Source organism: Camelina sativa, chromosome 6, assembly GCF_000633955.1.
Source record: "Camelina sativa cultivar DH55 chromosome 6, Cs, whole genome shotgun sequence".
Classification (NCBI taxonomy): Eukaryota; Viridiplantae; Streptophyta; class Magnoliopsida; order Brassicales; family Brassicaceae; genus Camelina; species Camelina sativa.
The window spans coordinates 4,536,848-4,558,339 of record NC_025690.1 but is presented as its reverse complement, the minus strand read 5'-3'; the positions used below and the strand labels follow the sequence as shown (position 1 = coordinate 4,558,339).

General features: G+C 39.7%; 1 pseudogene; it reads right to left on the bottom strand.

Annotated features, from left to right (window-relative positions):
• Positions 1-20,559, bottom strand: part of LOC109125194 — a 51,104-nt pseudogene extending 30,545 nt beyond the window's left edge.

The window sequence follows — 21,492 nt, the reverse complement described above, 5'->3', positions numbered from 1 at the left end:
TCAGCCCAAAATCAAGAAGAAAAGAGAGATTTTCGCCCATCCTCAAAACAACATTTATTTATGTGTTTTTCTCTCTCTTACATGCACTTTAGAGTTTGAATATCAATTCCCAAGTTGTGCTACATGCTATGGACGAAATTGTTGTATCTCCTCTATATAATGATGTTTAATTCATGAATAAAAATAAGTTTTGTTTTTGAGTAAAAAAATCAGAGAAGTTTCTCTTTCAAGATGTGATATATTGTAATTTTTGGAACTCCATGTTCATGGTGTGTCATATCTATGTTCATGGTTGGTTCAGACTTATCATAGATCCTTTCACAGATCTTTGTGCCGTCTCTCGATCCATCTCTCTATCCATTCCTTGTTGGTGTGTCATATCCAGCAAGTTGTCGATCCCCTTTGGTGCGTAATATCCAAAGAATCGATCCACCGGTAAATCAAGAGTCTTCTACATCTCTTGTGCGACCATTCGCTCGACATCCTTTGATCTTTTAGACTTCACAGTCTCTTGGATGCAAATTTTATCCTTTTCTCCACCTTAGAGTGTCGACTCCTTGGGAGGCTCCTATCAAGAACGGTATAGACCGAGAGAGACGGTCAAGTACCGAGAGAGACGATCAAGTACCGAGAGAGATCAAGGAAGTGCGGAAGGACCAAGGAAGTGCGGAAGGACCAAGAGAGACGATCAAGTACCGAGAGAGACGGAGAAGTACCGAGGAGGACGGTACGGACCAAGGAAGTGCGGAAGGACCGAGGCGATCACGGTCGAGGAACAAAATGTTGCGGACGTGCCAGACGATCGACGAACGAACCCGACATCGACCCGGATTTTACGAAAATTGTCGGCTGACGCAAGAAAGATTTTTATTCTACAAATCAGCCAATAGAAATGCATGCAGAACTGAAGTGTAATCATGGTGTTTTTGAAAACACAAATATAGGACATAATCATTATGTTCCTAAGGCATTGATCAATGGTATTGCACTAAGTGGGAGACAAGAGAGATTTTATTCTCTTTGTTTTTGCCAACTCATGGAAGAAAGAAGGAGAAGATTCTGAAAGTGACTTGGGCCCCAAGTGTTAACCAAAGAAGAGAGGAGGGAGAGCGAGCAAGTGCACGCTATACATTGGCGAGTTGCACTGCCCATTTTGCTTATAAAAAGAAGGCCACAACTTATTTCGCCACTCAGCTCAAAAGAGAAACACCAAAAAATTCTCTAAGTTGTTGCTCTCTCAAAGTGAGGAGAGACGCTCTTGAAGAGAGAGGAGGCGCTGTCGGAGTGAAGTAGGACGCTGTTTGCCGCAAAGGAAGGGAGTTGTCTGATCCGCAGTGCTGTGAAGTCCGATCATCGATCTGCTAAAGCGTTGTGAGTTCGGTGGTGAGTTTTGTGGTAGGTTGTGTGGGGTGCTTCATGGTTCTTAGGACCCATGTACGTACCCATTTCGTGTTGCATTTAGACTAGGTTCATGCTAGAATTAGTTTAATATGTCGCATGCGTAATATGGTAGGATTCATGCTAGATTCTTGTTTAAAAGCACATAGAATTTATGCTAGGAATCACCATGCATGTTGAGAATTGGAGAATTGAACCGCATATTTTCATGATGAATTTGATGCATTTTTAGCAATATGGCTTGCTTAAATTTCGACCACGGACTTGCATGTTGGGTAGAACAAATGGATTTTTATTTGCAACAAATTTCTTGCTTAAAAATCGGATAAATTAGTTGTATGCATGTAGAACAATCTAGGATGCTTGAATTTTATTTCTGGCTGCCTGTTGATTGTTTCTTGATTTCTTGCTTGATTTTCTTGCTTGTTTGCTTGATATCTTGCTTGAATTTTTGTTGTGGTAGTACTAATCTCTTAGCGTTTTACTAACCCTTTGAGTTGTAGTACTTATCTTAGCTAGTCTCTAGAATTATATTTGTTATTTTTCTCGAGTCATAGCTAGGATAGAGTAGCCGATCTTCTGTTCCAAGAAAAGTTGGTTGTCTCGCGAGGAGTTTTTGATGACCACTCGCGCGAGACAAAGTCATGTCTAGCTAGCTACTAGAATGACCGCTACTAGACGTAGTAGCTTGAGTGGGCTCATGCTGGTTACCTTTTTGGTTTCAGCATGGGAAGTGTTGTGGAACATAACAGATTATCGAGGGCCCCTAGGAGAAAGAGTCTAGAGTATTCAAGTAACCCTTGTAGTATTCTAGTCGTCTTTGTCATTGCTAGGTGAAAGAGTCTAGATTATTCAAGTAACCCTCTTAGTATTCTAGTCGTCTTTGTCGTTGCTAGGTGAAAGAGTCTAGAGTATTCAAGTAGCCCTTGTAGTATTCTAGTCTTCTTTGTTGTTGCGTAGGATTAAAGAGTCTAGAGTATCCAAGTAACCCTTGTCTTACTTTAGTCGTCCTTATTGTTAAGGGAAGAAGCCTAGGTTGATTAAGTCAAGTTTTGTCTGATCGAACCTTATTGCTTGCTTGATTGTTTGTTATTGCTTCCGCTATTGTTTCTGTTGCGTAGCTTTGATTGACTGCTTGCTTGCTTGTTTGTTTCCATGCTTGTTGGGGTAGTTGGGGCGAGGAAAAGTAGAATTCATGTTTAGGGAAGAGGTACCCAGGCTCACTGAGTAACATTAGATTACTCATGATAATATTTTTTTTCGCAGGAAGTCTAGGAAGAGTCTAGAGCTGGACCAAACGTTAGGATACCGGATAGGGCTTGTTTTCATCTGTTTTTTTGTAAAACCCTGTATATTTTCAAGATGCATTCTATGAAGTATCCGACGATTTATGTATATTGCTTGATAACTTATTTTCAATGTAATAATTAAGTAATATAATCGGTTTTTAAGGAAACATGGCAAGTTGCATCCGATACATTGGCCTTGTCCGGGCCAACACAATGCGCCAAGGCTGCGAAGGTTGCAAAGCCTAAGCGAACCTCGGCTGCAGGCGGAGTCGCGTCCAGGAGGACTGGTCGGGAAGCTGCAGCTTCCGTCCCTCGGCCGGACCACCCGGGTGTGATCTCCCATACGTAGCGTCTCGGCGCCGTCCGCGGTCCTGTCCGGCCGTACGGCGGTTCTGGGGCGTTACACGGCTGCTCATTAAAATTCCCTCAAGTGTTGTTGTGTTATATGCTAAGTGTTTGAGTTTGAGTTTGAGTTTAGGGTTTAAAAAGTTTCAAAACCTAAATGATTGTATTTCAATTTGTTTCGTTTGAAATGTGATGCAATTTTGTTGCTTTAAAATGTGTGAGATATGGATTTGATGCGAAAGCAAAAACTAATATTGTTGTTTTCTGGGAATCTTTGATGTGGTAACAGGTTCTCCAAAATGATATCGATCTGCTTCACCCACCAGCTGAGCTTGAGAAGAGGAAGCACAAGCTCAAGCATCTTGTTCAGTCTCCAAACTCCTTCATGGTAATGATGACTTGATTCCTTTTTACTTCTTCTTAGAACCAAATCTCTATGATTAGAATTGTGGGTTTGGAGTTTTGTGAATTTGGTTTTTTGTTTCTGGTAATCCCTTTGGTTTTTGAGGCTTTTTCTAACTCCTTTTTTTGTAGTATTTGTAATTGTGACATCTTTTTGAGATTAAAAACCAAATCTCTTTGTTCTAGAATTGTAGTTAAGTGTTTTAGGTTTAGCTGCACTTTGATTGTAGTAGTTGGTTGTTGTTTAAAACATTTGGCAATGTGCTTATGTATTTTGAACCCTTTTGCTGCTTTAGAATCCCTCTCCTTTGTATTGTCTATTCCAATTTCAGTCTGATTCTCATTTACCTGTCTGATTGTTGTTTCGTTTGTTGTTTACGTTAATGTAGGATGTGAAGTGCCAAGGCTGCTTCAACATGTAAGCTTCGGAAACAGTTTTTTTTTCATTATTTTCCTTTGACATTACATAGTATAAAGAACATACAAAACTTGTAAAATATGTTTAAGATTGATAAAGTTTGATAATTACTAAACATAAATTAAAAAATTATTGTTTAAAAGATTGAGCAACCTTCTTTGGGTTCTCTAGTAAAGGAACTATTTTGCAAAAATGCTCTTAGGGTTGCTTTACTTAAATTAGTATTAATTATATGATTAATTAATTTGAGAATAACTTAGGAGAAGTACTCCACTAATGATGCTCTTAGGTCCACCAGTCCTTTGGATTATAGCACTGCACTCTTGATTGAGTATGAACCATTCCTTGGACTTGCTTGATCCGTTCCATCACCGCATCCTTCTGGAATTTCTGGTAGGGAGATATCAGGGTGAAAGCAACCATTAGAGGCATGCGGAGCTCGAGTTCCTGCATCTGTTTTTCGAACAATGCCTTTTACTTCTCAAGAAGTTCCTTGCGAAATCGTCCTGCAAATGGCAAGGGTGGCTTGTAAGGTGGAGGGATGAATCGTCTCTCTTTCTGTTTTTCTCCTCCTGATTTATCTGTGAGTGGTGGGATTACAGGAATATCAACCCGATCATCAGTCTGGGTAGGGTGATCGGGTAAAGGGTCGGGTTGCTTTGTGGGATTATTTGGTGGATGAGTAGGAGTGGGCGGCTCACCGAGATCCTCCCCATCTAAGTCATTGCTGTCCACATGAATGGTTGGTGGTGCCTCCCGAGGTGGTAAGTGGCGTCCACTTCGTAGTGCTATTGCGAGCGCAGACTCTTGACTTATGGCGTCCACTTCGTATGAGCAGATGTGATCGAGAGCTCAAAGCATCAAATATGTTGTGTAGTTGCTGATAATTGGTCGATAACTGTCTTGTGAGGTCTGCGAATCGTGTATTAATTTGTACCGCATTGGTTTTCTGATTGGACAGGACTTGGTGCATCATTGAGATCAAATCGAGGGATGAGGAAGTGTGTGAAGTGGTTGGGCCGACTTGGTGCATCATCCGCATCGGATTATTGTGGATGTAGGTACTGCGCCCTACGTTGTGACCTCCTTTATTATTGATGAAATTCACTTCCGTCAACCAAGTACTCTCCCCATCTTATTGCAGAAACTGCTCCTCTTCGGAGATTGCATGAACATGCTGCTGCTGGTTTAGGATTTTATCCAGCTTGTCATTGAGGGCTTTCATGTCTCTCTTGTACTTTCCATCGTCCTCGCTACTAGACCGCACAGTGCGATCATATTCTTGTAATGGCAATCAGATTGAGCTAAGTTCTCCACTAGATCCCAACCTTCATCGACATCCTTGTTGAGGAAGTTACCATTGCTTGCGGTGTCCAGTGATGTGCGTTGTTTTTTCACTTCAAATCTTTTACCTTAAAAGACCACACAACTGCTGCAAGTGCACAGCTAATCGGTAGTAGTATTTAAGGATCGATCCCACAGAGAGAGAGTTGTTGGTTAGAGAATCCATCGAAAGAGATGTAAGGCTAGGACTCAATAAAAATGGGGTTTTGGTTGTAGTAAGCAATAAACGTAAATAAAAGCAAATAAAAATAATAAAACAAACGTTGGGCATTAAGGGAAATCGCAGTGGTTTGATCATCTCTCTATCTAGGAAAGTTTAGGATTGGTTTGTTTATCTAAAACTCGGACTAAGAAACATGAATGAACCGTTAACTTATAGTTCACAAGTTAACCGTCTAAGATCACTATACTCTGTTGCTCAACTGTCTCAGGCAACAACGCATAGATCAAAGCATTTAAAACAGGTTCGATTCTAATCTATGAAATTCCATAGGTAAAGGGTATGTGCTTCCTATGAATCTTCACACATCTAAGCTAGGTCAAGCACACATGCAAGCTTTTTGGCAAAGCACAAACACTTAAGATCATAGTTAGTTCATGAGGCTAACTTAAAGCATTAAGTAAAGACTTAGAATTAAAGCATAGAATAAACTAGAATATAAATCTAACAAACCCTAAAAATTGCCACCTAAACTAAGATCAACTCCCTCCTTTGATTATCCCTTTAAACCCAACTAGAAAACTACTCTAGCATGATTAAGGGAATCATCAAAGCAAGGTTTAATAAACTCATAAACATAAAAGAATATATAGAGAAAAGGGTTTTAGATATTACTTCAATGATTGTCACAGAAAGTGTAGGATCTTCTCCCTTTAGAAAACTAAGAACAAAGCAAATAGAATAGAAAAGAGTTTGATGAACTTCAAGGCTTCAAGAGAGGGATGAGAGAGAGCTTCTGGTTGTCGGCTGCTCCTCTGGTCGTAATCTCTTTGGAGGCAGGTGAAGGCACACTCTAGTACTTTTTCGGCACTTTTAAGGCACACTTCAAACCCTAGGGCTTAGAAGAGTATTTACAGGGTTTTGTCTAGGTTTAGGATTTTGTAAGGGTAAAAACGTCTTCTCTTGTTAAGTGCATGGAAAGGGACAGCGTAGGAAGGTTCTAGAATGTGGTGAAGACTTGGACTGGGCCGCCGTGGTGGTCGCTGGTCAGGCCTTCAATAAAAGCCCATTGGCTGAATGGTTCTCCTTACGTCGGTTTATAACACGTCTCGGTAAATCAGAAATAACTTCCTGGTGAGTGCACGGATTGACTTGATTCCACTTATAAGAGAAATCTGATTCTCTCATCTTTTCATAGACACCAAGTACGTCGAAATTTAAGTTCTGGAAGTTCTTCAAAAGTGTCCCGCACTGTAAAGCTCTGAATCTGTCTTGAAACATGTTTCCCTTGTCTTTTGGTCCTTTTTGCTATAAAACCTGTAAAACCTTCTTGAAACCTAAAATACTTGATAATAGACATTAAAGCATTGAACTCATATCAAACTCTTCCTAAATGCATACTAAAACTATAGGTAAAATGGGTAAAATAATGATGTTATCATGCAGCAACATCTATATATTAGGGACCACTCCTCGGTATAGTGTACTTAGCAATGAAGCATTGCTGAATCCATGATGAGGGCATCTGGTAGTGTACCCCTTGAAAAGTTCCCAAGCTTCACTGAACGTCTCATTGCTCTTGTGAACAAAGCTGGAGATATCATTTTGCAGCCTTGCAGTTCTGGAGTTGGAGAAGAATTTGGCTAGAAACGCCTTCTTGCATGTTTCCCAGGTGGTGATGGACTCCTTGGGGAGTGATTTCTCCCATATGTGTGCTTTGTCTTCCAAAGAGAATGGGAAAAGCCGGAGTATGAATCCATCTTCACTAACTCCATTTATCTTTGTTACGCTACAGAGCCTATCAAACTCATCTAGATGACCCAATGGGTCCTCCATTGGCTAGCCATGAAACTTGTTGCTCTGTATCATCTTGATGAGACTACTCTTGATCTCCAAGTTGTTGTTCTGGACTGCTGGTGGCACAATGCCATGTCTTTGAGTGTGAGTAGATGGAGCATCTCCTGCTCCTATGTTGGTCCTCTCTTGAGGAGCTGGTGGACCATTCTGATTATTCATTTCCTCCTCAATTGTTGGTTGGTACGGTTGTTGAACTTTTTGTGGATAGAGTAACCTTGGTCTATCGATTTTGTCGATGAAAGGACTCAAGTTTCGGCTACCCTTTGATCGTGTTTGCATGCACAAGTAGTTGACCGAGTGAGTACACGAGGGTCAACCCGATCCGGGTGATCGAGTGACGGGTCGAGTGGGTACTCGGGTTGTACCTGAAATGCAAAACACGAAGGTAAACAAGTCAGTACGGAACCAAAATGTAAAATAGAACTTGATCTAGCAAGTGCTACAATCTTAAACGTAGCAAATTTAAATGCAACCAAATGGCAAAGACGCCAAATTGATAGTAGGGTTTTCACCCACGGTATCAATACCCTATGCAGTTGTAGTACAAAGGGTTATCAATCCAAATGGTTGTTATACAAGCAGATAAGATGCAATCAGAGACAAGCAAGTCATGCCAAGAAATAGTTGGGTTTGATCTAACAATCCTAAAATAATTAAAAGAAAGTAAATAAACAAGAACCGCACGACCTAAGTACTCGATGCAAGCATTCGAGTACAGGATCGGGTGGAGTGATCGAGTAAAGAAGAAAAGCAAGAACAGCTCAAAGGTATACTCGAAGCAGGTGATCGTGTACCTGTTCGGGTAAGGGACCAAGTTATGAATAAAATGTAAACAATCCAAATACAAAAGCTCCTAAGGATGGGGTACTCGACTCCTAAGTGTTCCTAACCAGTATGGATGTCCAACATGCCTCAAGCAAATATTCCCTAGACAATGAACCTCTAAAATCTTGTTAAAACACTCTCGTGATAGAAACAATCAACCTTGATCACTCCCCTACCCAACTCTCGTTGGAGAAACATGACCAAGTAGGCAATACAAACCGATTCATTATTGTCAATAAACCCCTTACTCATCTAATCTCTTAGGCTAAGTGAGTAAATCTCTAGCATTGATTGATTCAATCATTTCATCTACACATCTCGATGGTAAAACGCCCTAGATCTAATCTCAACCTCTCAGTCTGTTGATAGCATTAAGAACACGAATCTAGAAGGGAATTTATAAAACACAAACATCCAAACTAAGACATCCTAATCGATCAAGAACACAAAATCGTATATCCCATCCCTAGAAACTTTGTTTCACTACTCATATCTCATTGCAGAAACCACAAAAGCATAGATAAATGAAAATTACATTGTATTAAAAATAAGATAGAAAATGAAAGAGTACAGAGTAGGAATCTAAAAGTATAGCAAAGAAATGTAAAATAAATCCTAACAAAGTGGAAAAATTGTGTGAGCCGTTCAAGATCTCTCTCAGAAGCTCTCGCTCTCTGGTTTGGGTGTTTGCGGCGCGCTAGGGCAAGAGGAAGAAGAGGGGGTTTATATATGGAAACCCATTAACCCTAGCTTCCCAGTCCTACCCGAGGGTCTGCTCGATGAGGTGCTCGAGGATGAGCTCGGGTTTCCCTTCGGATAGGTCTTCGAATTGTTCTTCCTGCTCTTGGATCCTCTTCGATCGGGTTGGTGTTCGGACTGTTCTTCCTGCTTAATAGCTCCTTCGGGTACATGCTCGGATTTGACCTTGTTTCTCCCCATTTTAGGCTCTAAAGCACATGTTTTCATCCAAAATATGCAAATGCAAGAATGCAACACCCTAAATAGCCTAAATGCGAATTCCTACAGTTAATGACCTAAAAATGCTAAGTTAGGGTGAAAACAATGCAAGATATAGACAAAAAGGGATGCTTAAAACATGTAAATTAGAGAGTTATCAAACACTAATCCAAAGGAGTATGATTCTTTTTGGCAGTCCATTGGTGTGGGCAATTATGCAGCTGGTCAAGTGAAAAACGCAGGCATCATGCATCCAACAGTGAGATATGCTCACAAGGTTCTCTCTCACACTCTTTTTAGAAGAAGAGAGGCTGGAGGAGTTCAAGCCAATGAACTTGGTTGTCTTCTAGCAGGGCTGAAGACACTTGTGTTGCTACTGTCTTCCTCCAACAAATGCTTCACTACCAAGTTTGGGTTTGGACAACAACAGATAAGACCCCTGTTCTAAGTATGGGAGGACTTGTCACTCCTATTTTACAAGAAAAGGGAGTTGAGCTTGGTGAGTTTGACCATGGAATTGCAAGGCTTGATCCAGTCTACCTCAAGAAGAATACTTATTTAGATGGCCAAAATGAGAAGGGTTTGTATGCATACTATGGTTACATCTTCAAGAGCATGCATAAGAAGAGGCTCCTACTCCCTCAACCGGATGTCACATCTCTTTATATCAGGTTTGGAATATGCTGCCACATAAAGGATGATTACCTCTACTCATTCAAGGATGATGGGCCAGTGATTCCAATAACAACTTCGGGGCGGGGGAGACGTCAAGCTGAAGACACTTCCCAAGCAGCTCCGCCCAGTCCAGTTTATGGAAGTGCTAGGTATGATTTCCAACCATTTGAAGAGGCAACCACAAACAAGTCTCTTAGAGCTGCATACACCCATATCCACCTTCTCCAGTGCTTGGTGAGATGGCAAGGGAAGAACATCAAGAAGCTAGTAAAGGGAGTGAAGGGTCTTCACAAAAGGTTGAAGCATGTGGAGGCAAGACTTGACATTGCAAGTACTTCAAACACAAATCCTGAAGTTGTTGTGAATTCAAGATAAGAGCAAGTTGATGTGGTTGAGGATGAGTTTGAGAGACACTCATTCCATGGTCAAGCTAGTAATGTCATTGGTTTCTATGACCCACCAAGAGCTTCAGCATATGAGAGGAGACAAAGGAGGAAAAGAATGGCTGAGAAGTCTCCAACACCATGCACTTGTAACTCCTCCTACTCTCTTGACTCCTCCATGAATTAGAGGTACACTCCAAGTCCTTGTATATAGAGTCTTTTCTTATTTTCATCTTTATTTTTCTTGTTAATCTTTTTCCTAGCTTCTCTGTGAATTAAGTTTGGGGGAGGAACTAACCATCTAACATTGTGTTATTATTTGATTTTCATTTTTAGTGTCATGCATTTGTTAATAGCTATGTTTTGAGAAAAATCAAAAAAAAATTAAAATTTTAAAAACCAAAAAATACATGTAGCTTTGCATATTCATTTTTGTGTTTAGGATTGAGTCTATAAGCATTTAGTATGCATTTGCATTTGGGGATAATGATGATGAAGTTGCCTTGTAAAAGTAGAGACTTAGGATTGAACCCACAGCCCTCATTTATAGTTCATTGGTGCTTGTTTAATCTTTGGGAAAACATGAAGAGTCTAAGCTTAAGCAATTTGTCACTTGAAAGAACTTTCTTCTAGTCTAAAGCTTTCATGATCATTGTTGCATCTCTATATTATTTGGACTTTAATTTGATCTTTAAATTATTTGGCATATGGACTATGAATGCTAGCTCATGGAAATCTCATTTGGGTTAACAATCTCTTTTTGCCACTCTATTTTGATTAACCCAATCTCTTGCCATACCTTTGAACACCAACCCTTTTCTCTCAAGTCTTGTGTTGATTTGTTGAGTTAGGCCTCTTTGTTGATAATATTATAGCTTGTGAAATCTTGAGAGTATTGAGAATGACAAAGAATTGGCTCTTGTTTTAGCTAGGTTTGGAATCTTTAGAACTAGCTAATAGGACTGGTTTTGAAAGAAATAGGTGGTTAGAATTTTGATTTGGGTAAAGGGTTGGAAACAAGAGAGATTAAGGGGGGGGGGAGAAAAGAAAGAATTACTTGGTCAAAAGGAAAGAAAAGATCTATCTCTAAGGTTAAGTTTGGTTAAAAGCTCTAAGTCTCTAAGAATAAAAAGAGAAAGAAAAGTCTAGTTGTTGTCTCCTAGAAAATTTTCATAAAAAAAAAACAGAGAATGATAAAGCATAGTTTAATAAAAAAGGAAAAAAATAGAGCTTGTGTTTAAAGTGAAGCCTTAGAGATATTCAAAAGTTTAAGCCTATAAGTAAAAAAAGAAATAAGGGGTTTAAGCTGAATTAACTTGAGTTTTTAGGTTGGAAAGAAAGAAACCAAAGATGAGAAAAGGGTAGGAATGCTTCTAGGTGGGTAGAACATCAAGAGCTAATCTTTGTATGCCCAAATTATTCTCATTCTTAGATTGGTTTCACAACTGTCTAGCATTCCTGTTTATTTGTGAGTTAACCACCCAAAAATGCCATTGCCAACCACCTCTTTATAAGAAGCCTTTCCCTTAAACCAATTGAGCTTGATTTATTTTCCATTTGCAAGATCAAAATAAACAGTTTAATGAATGTGAAACAGATGTGCAATAGGATTGCAAGTCTTTACCAATAGATAGAAGGTGAACTAGAGTGGTGCCTTGTGATAAGCAATAGAAAAATATTTGTAAGCACTTTGATTGATCTTAGCACCATTGCATTACATTTAAGGATTGTGGTTTGAATCCTTTGTTGATACTTTTTGGTTCTGAATCCCTTTTTCAAACCTCTCTCTCTCACTTTTTGTTTGGTCCTTGCTTGAGAACTAGCAAGTGATAAGTTTGGGAAAGTTGATATCTTGTGTTTTTGTTGGGTTTTAAGCCTTGTTTTTGGGTAGTTTTGTTGCATAATCTTGTCATTCTAGTTATTTTAGGAGCATATGCATATAGTGTCTTATCTCTCAGGTTCTTGGAGTAATCTCACTACATTTGGAGCATTTGGACTTGTTTTGGTACAAAGAAGCAAGAAGAGTGGAGTTGGAGAAGTGACAAGGACAGGAGATACCAGCGGCCAGGACCAGCGGCCGAACCACGGCCGATCGAATCCTCCACGCCACGGACAGGAGCTACCAACGGCCAAGAGCAGCGGCCAAGTGATGGTTGATTTCACCCATCGACCATGGCCATCGGCTAAATGATGGATGATTGAGCTCTCCACGACGACAACAAGAGATAGCAGTGGCCACCACCATCGGCCAGAAGGTGACCGGTGGACACCATCGACCTTGCCAATCGGTCAAGCTGTCCCCGTAGTCGCCTAAGTCCACACTTGTTTTAGTTTTAATCTGGGTTTGACCTTGTTTGTTTTGAGTTGACCCAGGTCCTTTTCTGTATTACTATAAATACTCTAACCCTATTAAGGGGAGACTGATTTTTTGTTTATCTATTGTTTAGCAGCTTTTTAGGGTTCTTAAGCTTTCTTACTCTTAATTTGTTGAATGATTGAGTACTTCTAAGTTTTTAATATCAAGTTCTTCTTTATTTCTCATAATCTATAATCTCTTATTATGATTTCACAAAGATCAAACCCCTTCCTTTGTGTGATCATGATGATGAGTGAGTAGATCTATAGAGCTTTGGGCTAGGTAGATTAGGGATATAGATGAATGATCTTTGATGTCTAAGGCTTTATTTAAGAGTTTCCTATCTTTTTTAGTGCTAATCATGCTGGATAGCCTTGATCAAGCTTGAATCTAGACATAAAGATTTCCATGCCCAGAAGGTGTTTGATGAAATTCCTGAACCAAACTATCCAAGAGCTTTGCATTCCTAGCCAATGGAAATTGATGATTAGGGTGTTTAGTGGTATAAAGACTTGATTTTAATGCATGTTTATCTTGTGATTGCCTTTGGAAATTGTTGATGATTGATTGATTTGCATAGGATCTTTATCATGGAAGTGAATTGATTTACATAAGTGTTCTTAGCCTAAGGAATGTTCTTGACTGTTTGCTTAGATATCTAGGATTGTTTAGCTATTTCCCAAGTCACTTACCTTGCCCAAGGTTCACCTGTTTAATCTTGATTTTATGTCAGTTCTTAGTTTTGTCCTTGTTTGCTTTGAGTTTGCATTGTTTGAATTGTCTTGTTTTCTTTCTTTGAATGAGTTTGTTAGTTAAGAGTGTTACAAAAGAACCTATTCCTGTTTAAGTTTAGATTGAGCATCTTTGTGAATTCTTAGTGAGTTGATTAATGCAAATTTTGGATTGATAATTTGATTGAAGTAAAAGTACTACATCAAAGAACAGAGACTTGCTGAATTTCAGGAGGTTGCAGTCAAAGAGAAAGTGGGTCTATTAGTTAAGAAGTACTTCCGCAAGATGGAGAAAGGTCAGCGAAAGGGAACAACGCTACTCACAAATGCTGATAATTATAAGGAGTTCAAGAAAGGTGATAAGCAGGAGCGTCAGTGTGCTGAGTGTGAAGGGTATGAACATTACAAGACTGAATGTCCAAACAACAAACGTAAGAGCTCTCTGCAATGCTATGGATGTAAGGGTTATGATCATACCAAGAATGATTGTCCTTCACGAGGCAACAAGCAGAAATCCTACATTACATGGAATGAAAGTGATTCTGATGAAGAAGACAACAAAGGTGAGATTCTGAACAATTTCGTGGCTCTGCTAGGAGTCATTGAGGAAAATGAAGAAGACGAAGCTTTGCTGTTAGAAGAGGACTTAGACAAGAAGGTCGAGTTTGACTCAGATGGAGAGGAGGCTTACTTGTCAATGGAAGATCAGATAGGGCTTCTTATCAAGACAGTGTTGCAAAAACTCAAGACAACAGCGAGCTGACTGCTGAGAGAGATACTTTAATATGAATGTTGCGATGCTTTCTAAACAACTGAGTGAAGAAAAGGCCAAGTCTTTTCGTCTTGAGAAGCAATTAGAGGAACAACTGAAGAACATCAGGACAGAACGCTGAGTCGCAACTGAAAAAACAGGTTTGAACTACATCAACCTGTCAACGTGACCAGTTTCCTAAAGTGAATCTGAATCACAGACAAATGAGTGTGCAGCATGGGTTGCCGGGAAGACAATCATATGTTCCAAAGGGTTATCAACAGCCTGCTCAGCGCCCTATTAACCTCAGCAGAAGGAGAGGATGTTGGTATTGTGGTCATCTAAACAATTATAAGGCTCAGTGCTACAAGTTTCATAACCAAGTGTTGAATCTGGTGACACTCAACCACATCTGAAGGATGTGTTCTTGGTTGATGGTTTGTAGGTCAATCTGATCAGTGTCAGTCAGTTATGTGATAAAGGCTTGGATGTTACCTTTACAAGAAGGATTGTAATGTAGTTGACCAGCAAGGGTCTGTAAAACTCAGAGGAAGACGATCCGGTAATAATTTCTATATGTGCAAGTCTTAAATGCAATGCTTTAATGCAACTGCTGAATTGGACACAGAGTTGTGGCTTCAGAAACTTGGTCATTTGAATGTTCGTACAATGCTGAAGTTGGCAAGCCAAGAAGTTGTAAGTGGACTGCCTAAGCTGAAGGGGGATCCACATTTCATATGCGGTCCGTGCAATAAGGGCAAGCAGATCAAGGCATCTCATGGGTCTTTAACAGACATTCACATAAGTCATGCTCTTCAGCTGGTTCACATGGATCTAATGGGTCCTATCCAAGTTCAGAGTACATCTGGCTGAAGATTCATCTTTATGATGGTTGATGACTGCACTCGCTACATCTGGGTAAGATTTCTTCATGATAAATCTGATACACTTGAGTGTTTAGTACACTTGCCTTGTAGATTAAGAGTGAGAAGTGCTCGATTGAAACTATTCGGAGCGATCATGGTGGTGTGTTTCAAAATGACAAGTTTGATCAATTTTGTGGGCAACAAGGCATTACTCATCAATACTCTGCACCAAAAACACCAGAACAAAATGGAGTTGTTGAGCGAAAGAACAAGACGCTTCAAGAGATGGCACAGCTATGCTACATGGAAATCAGGTTCCTCATCAGTTCTGGGATGAAGCTGTGAACACAGCCTGTTATATCATCAATCGTGTGTATGTTCGAACGGGGACCAATAAGACTCCCTAAGAGCTATGGAAAGGGAAGTCCAACCGTGCATTACTTCCATGTTTTTGGATGCCTCTACTATATTCTCAATGATAAGGATCAGTTGGGTAAATTTGACTCCAAGAGCGATGAAGGCATCTTTCTGGGCTATTATGGACATAGCACTGCCTTTCGTGTCTACAATAAACGCATGCGATCTGTTCAAGAGACTGTCAATGTTGTGTTTGACGACACTTCATTTCTACGAGTCGCATTGGTGCATGTCGTCTCCGACAAGGACCTGGTAATTGATGATGAGAAGTCTGTGCCGGATTCTGCCAGTCCTGTTGTCTCTGACATGCCTCTGTCATCTTCGGATTCAGTCCCTGTATCTTCTCAGGTTCATCGGAATCACTCCTCTACTGATGTTATAGGTGTGATTCAGGGGGTAGAGTTACCAGAGGGAAGCAGATTGATTTTGCTCAGTTGGCTGGAAGGAAACAAAAGGTTGTCGTTCCGGAGTCTATCTCTCTGGACTCTAACGTAGTGCAATTTGCATGTTTTTTTCCACTATTGAGCCCAATAATCACAAGGAGGCGCTTCGTGATGAGTTCTAGGTTGCTGCTATGCAAGATGAGCTGGAACAATTTGAACGAAGTGATATATGGGAACTCACTCAGCGTCTGAAGAAAGCCCTGTATGGTCTAAAGCAGGCACCGAGAGCATGGTATGAGAGGCTGACTATGTTTCTCATGGACCAGGGATAAAGTCGAGGAAGTGTTGACAAAACGTTGTTTGTTCTTAACAGCAACAACAAACTGATGTTTGTTCAGATCTATGTAGATGACAGTTTCTTTGGTTCCACCTGTCAACTTCTAGTAATCCAGTTTGTGGAAAGCATGTCTCAGGAGTTTGAGATGAGTATGGTGGGAGAGCTAAGATATTTTCTGGGATGGCAAGTTGAACAATCAGCTGATGGGATCTTTGTATCTCATGGCACAAATGACAAACTCTCAAAAGATGAAGAAAGAGAGGATGTAGATGAGCGACTATACAGAGGGATGATTGGGAGCTTATTGTATTTGACAGCTAGCCGTCCAGACATATAGGGATATGTGCATGCTATCAAGCCAAGCCCAAGATGTCACATTTACTAGCTTTAAAGAAGATCATCAAGTACATCAAAGGGACATTGGACTTTGGGATTTACTATACCAAGGATACCAACACCAGTCTGAGTGGGTATTGTGATGCATATTGGGCAGGATCTATGGATGATCGTCATGGTACAAGAGGAGGATGCTTCTTCATGGGAAACAACTTGATATCATGGCACAACAAGAAGCATAACAGTGTTTCTCTATCAACCGATGAGGCTGAATACATTGCGTTAGGAAGCTGTTGCACACAGCTCATGTGGATGCGTCAAATGACCTCTGACTATGGTATGGATTCTGATACTCTTCTAATTCATTGTGATAATTTGAGTGCAATAAATATTTCAAAGAATCCTGTTCAGCATTCGCAAACCAAACATATTGATATTAGATACCACTTTGTTCGTGAACTAGTTGAGGCGAAACTGATTGAGATTGATTATGTGAGCTTTGATTTGCAGTTAGCTGATTTATTTACCAAGCCTTTGGACTTCAACATATTTGTGAATCTGAGGAAATCCATTGGTGTTTGTGAGTTCTAATCTATTTGCCTAAGTTGTGTTGATCTGAGACAGGAACGTGAGCTAGGACAGATCATGAAAATCCTAAAATATATAGAAGATCAGCACTCTGAAAGCAACTGTGGTAAATAGATGCATGTCATGCCGGTCTATCCATCCTGTTAAATGTTGTCATGATTTAAGGAGGTCAAAGAGCTGTGAAGAGACATGCACATACATCCTCAGGAATAATGTTTTGTTTGGATGACAAGTCTAGTATCAGTGATTGACAAACTCAAGTGATGTCACTGATGTTCAAGATGGTGAAACAGCTAATAGAAGGCTGAGTGGAATTTATATATAAAACAAAAACAAAAAAAAAATTATATATGTGCTCTTCAAGAGAGAATCTCTAGCTGCCTTAACATGTTGGGATGGACTGCAGACTAAAGGCATGCCAGTGTGAAAGACTACCCACATGAAACAAATCCCTGATCTTCAACAATTCAAGAGGTTGTGATAGCTCCTGGCAAAGGTTATAAACAAGTGGTTGACACAGCAAAGATATGTTTAGTGTCTTGTTTTAAAATAAAAAGAAAAAAAAAACTTCTACTCACGTGTGTTTTTCTCGATCATGGTGCCTTCATGTCCACCATTAGTGGATGTGTGTATCAGCTGTTTGGTTCATGAATAGATTTAATTTCCTTAAAGGGGGAAGGATGTGATTTATTAAGATCATGTGATTAATGCACCTCCGGCACCAGAGAATCTGCTTCCCATGCGTGCTTTCATTGAGGTGGACAACGAGACATGCAACTCTTTGTCTTCTCCGCCGAGAAAGGTACCTCTTCCGTCTCATGTGATTAATCTGTCCGATGATGTGCTGATTCCTATTCCGTCAAATCAGGTAGTCACGTCCCGACTGCGCAAGCGACAAACATCTGCTGAGACTGACATTCGGGAGTCCAAGCAACCTCACATTGCTAAGGAGAAGGGTGTATCGACTTCCCCAGGTGCAAGCTCCAAGGATTTTGATCTGAAGCGCTTTGAATCGTTTCAAGCATCGCGTAGGTATGGTTTTTTCGCTCCACGAACGCTTGCTCCAGAATTCTGTTTCGCTTGAGGAGCTGATGATCAGGCTAGGGAAATGATAGATAGGGCTAGGCTACTGCAAACTGTTACACAAGTAGGGCCTTATGATTCTGAGGTGGTCTATGAATTTTGGGCAAATCTACCCACGGTAAAGGTAGAGGGGGAGTCGGTTGATGTTCTTGTTTGTGGCTGGATGTATGAATTTTCTCCAAGACACATCAATGCCCTGTTCAGTCTACATTCGGTTGATGTACGCGAACAACGGTTGCAGACAACTGCAATTTTGGAGGAAGATCTAGCACTCTTCATGTTTGATGGCAAGGTCAAGTCCTGAAGCAGCTGGTTTCAACGACCATCAAGAATCCGGTCATCAAGGATCTGCAAAAGATTTGTTGCAGCAATTGGTCTCCCACGGTGAAAACCGGATATATCTCGACAATCAGAGCGATGGTCATCTACATGATCATGCATCGCATTCCGTTTGATTTTGGGAGGATGATCTATGATCAGATCATCCAGTTGGGTATGAAGGCTCAATCTGGGTTTCGATTGCCTTTTCCCAGCCTCATCTATCAGCTGTTGGAAGCTCAGTGACCTGTTCCAAGTCGTCGACCACAGGACACCAAGAGGACCAAGGGTAAGAAGACTGCCACACCTTCGTCACAGCCGGATCTTCGGAGTGGGTCTGCAGAGCGCAAAGCCATCCGGTTGGCCATCAAGATTTTGCAAGACGCATTGGAAGACGGTAAGTAGTTCTTTTCTTTGCTTGCACTTTTTGATTTATTTTATTGATGTTTTTGATTGATATGTGCCAAACAAGCAGGGGGAGATGAGTTTGATTCTGAAGCTTGAGGGGGAGTTTGAGCTGTGGGGTGAGCTTTTTGTTATTTTTGCTCTCGGTTGTTTGTATTGTTTCAGAGTTGTTGGTTGATTTTAAGACTTTTTTTGGATTTGTCCGATAATTTTTGATTGGTCTTAATGTTTATCTCTTGATTGTTTAACCGTCTGTTGCTTTTGAGTGATGTGATGCACTGTTGGTAAAGTTGTATCTGTTTTTGGCTGTTACTGGTTGTTTGTTTTTGTCAAGTTAAATGCAATGGATGCTTGTTTGACAAGCTCAGTCAAAAAGGGGGAGATTGAAAGTGCATCAGAGCTCTGAAGTTAACAGGAGGCTGTGAAGTGTCTCAAAGGTCTGATATGCTGATGTGGCATGAAGTGCTGATGTGGAGGAAGATTGTGGGATGCGGTGACAAGATGTGTGAGAAGGAAGGAAGAAGAGATCAAGATATACTCGAAGATATTGAGAGTATATTTGATTAGAAGAGATAAGGAAGGATATATTCTTAGGGATAAGGAATATATCTTTTTAGTTAGGATACACAAAGATCGTTTGTGTGGGTATAAGTAGACTAGGGCTAGCCGCAAAAAGAGCTAGCACTCATGGAATAAAAGTTGTGAGAATTGTAAACCTTCAAGCAATCACAAAAAACTTAGAAGGTGAGTGTGTTTAACTCTTTTAGATCTACACAAGGTTTTGTGTTTAGATAGATAGGAGAGTGAGCTTAGTATCAAGTCTTGTAAGAAACGAGAGTTTTATATAAGATTGATTAAAGTGTTTGTTTGGCGCGTTCCAAGTGTGTTATTTGTTGTGTGGTGTTCTCTATACCGTAACAGAACTAGTTAAAATATATTTCTAATAACTATCCCATTAGTATGTATTTGTGTATATTCGGAAACTAGGATAATTAGGTTTATCATTCTCATCTCCTCTCTATATAAGCATATGTACCTCAACCTCTACTATTATCAGAGTCAATACACAATTATTCGTATCATAAACTCTCATCACTCTTGTCACAAAGAAGTGTACTCACAGAGTAAGAAGGTTGGAAAGGTTTCCAAGTTCTTTTGGGATTGGACCACTTATCTGGTTTCCAAGTAGTGAGCTGCATTTTCATTTTCCAATAAACATACTCAAACAATCAAAATGTGTAAATAAAGTTTGTATGAAACGAGATAAGCATTTACGTACATGTTTACAAGTGATGAGTCTCCCCATTTGGGATGAATGGACCCATTGAGATAGTTTCTAGAGAGATCACTGCAGAGAAAGAAGAGTGTGACCGTTTTAGTTAGCGACAGACACCAATGGTGGCCGATAGTAGTAACATTAGAGGGTTAAACATTGGTGAGCGAATCCACTTACATCTCTTGAAGGAAAGGAAGTCTTGAAAAATCTGTAGGAAGAGATCCCTTAAAGTTTTGTTCCCTGAGAACTCTGTTTTCATCATGTCATCATGATAAGAGGTAAAAGAAACATTTCGAATTAATAAAAGGGGTCTCCAAATTATAGAGGCATACTATTATTATGAACTTTCTTACGAATATAATTTGCTAGATAACAAAATTCTACTTTAACCCACGTTTTAAAGTAATTATGAATTAGTTACGAATCGATAAAAAAATTCGTATGGGAAACAAAAAATACCGTGAGAAAATGTTAGGATATCTCCTACCAATTGTCTACAACAAGAATAGTCAAAGGAAACACATAGAAAAATAGAAAATTGGTAAGGATTCAGTTGGAAAAAATAATTCACCAAATTTTATGACCATGTTGATATAGGAACTATAAGATGATGTAAGGGAAAAAAAAAAAAAAAAAGAGAAGAATAAACGAACGCACATGCCGGTGATGTGGCAAACGAGCAGTTACAAGTAACACTTTCTGTGAATCGTATACCATTCATCCCCCTTACAGATGAACTAACGCCGCATGGATCCACTTCGAAATCCCAACGCACTTGCAACTTCTCCGCTACACCTCTTAACGCATCCACTGCGAAATTAAAATCACAAGAGAACTAAATTTTATACAAGGCACGCACCAACAGAAACTTTATATCTCACACACATGTTGGATAAGCTTCTAGAAAGTTCTAGAATAGATATCCTAAAGGAATTAGGAATCTAGGAAAAGGAAAAGTTGTAATCCTAAACTAAAAAGGAAGTTAGCATGTTTTAGAAAAGGAACTCTTGAACAATATAAATAGAGATCATAAGAAGGATGTATGATCATAAGAAGGATAGAAAAGCTTGTGTTTAGTTTTGAGAAGAGTTTCTAAACATTAATATAGGAAAGATTCTTTGTTCAAGCTTTAAGGTTTTGTGTCTTTGATTCTTTAACACATACCTTCTTCTTTGGGTGTTGTTGTAGCGGATACGAAGTTGGAGAGGACAAGAAAAACGAAGAAGTAAGGTAAGAGAAGTTGTCGATTGAACGACATTATAACATTCGGGACTTTGATTATTAGATGAGACAAATGGGCATTGATTTAGACAAAACTGTTTCGGCATTAAGTCATGTACAAAAAATTTGTGATTCATTATATACAGCAAGAGTGGTCTTTGCCGACCGAGTCAATCAACTAGTCGTATAGGTTAGGTATGTTTAAAAAGAAACATCAAAGGGATTTTTGTGCTATTAAAAACAAAAAATCATATGAAAATACCATTTTTTGAATAGTTTGTTGAATTTGCCTGTAAAAAATAATAATATATATTTTCAATTCTTTTTTGCTACAGCATGCACTTTAAACCAAATACTAAACTGTAAGGACA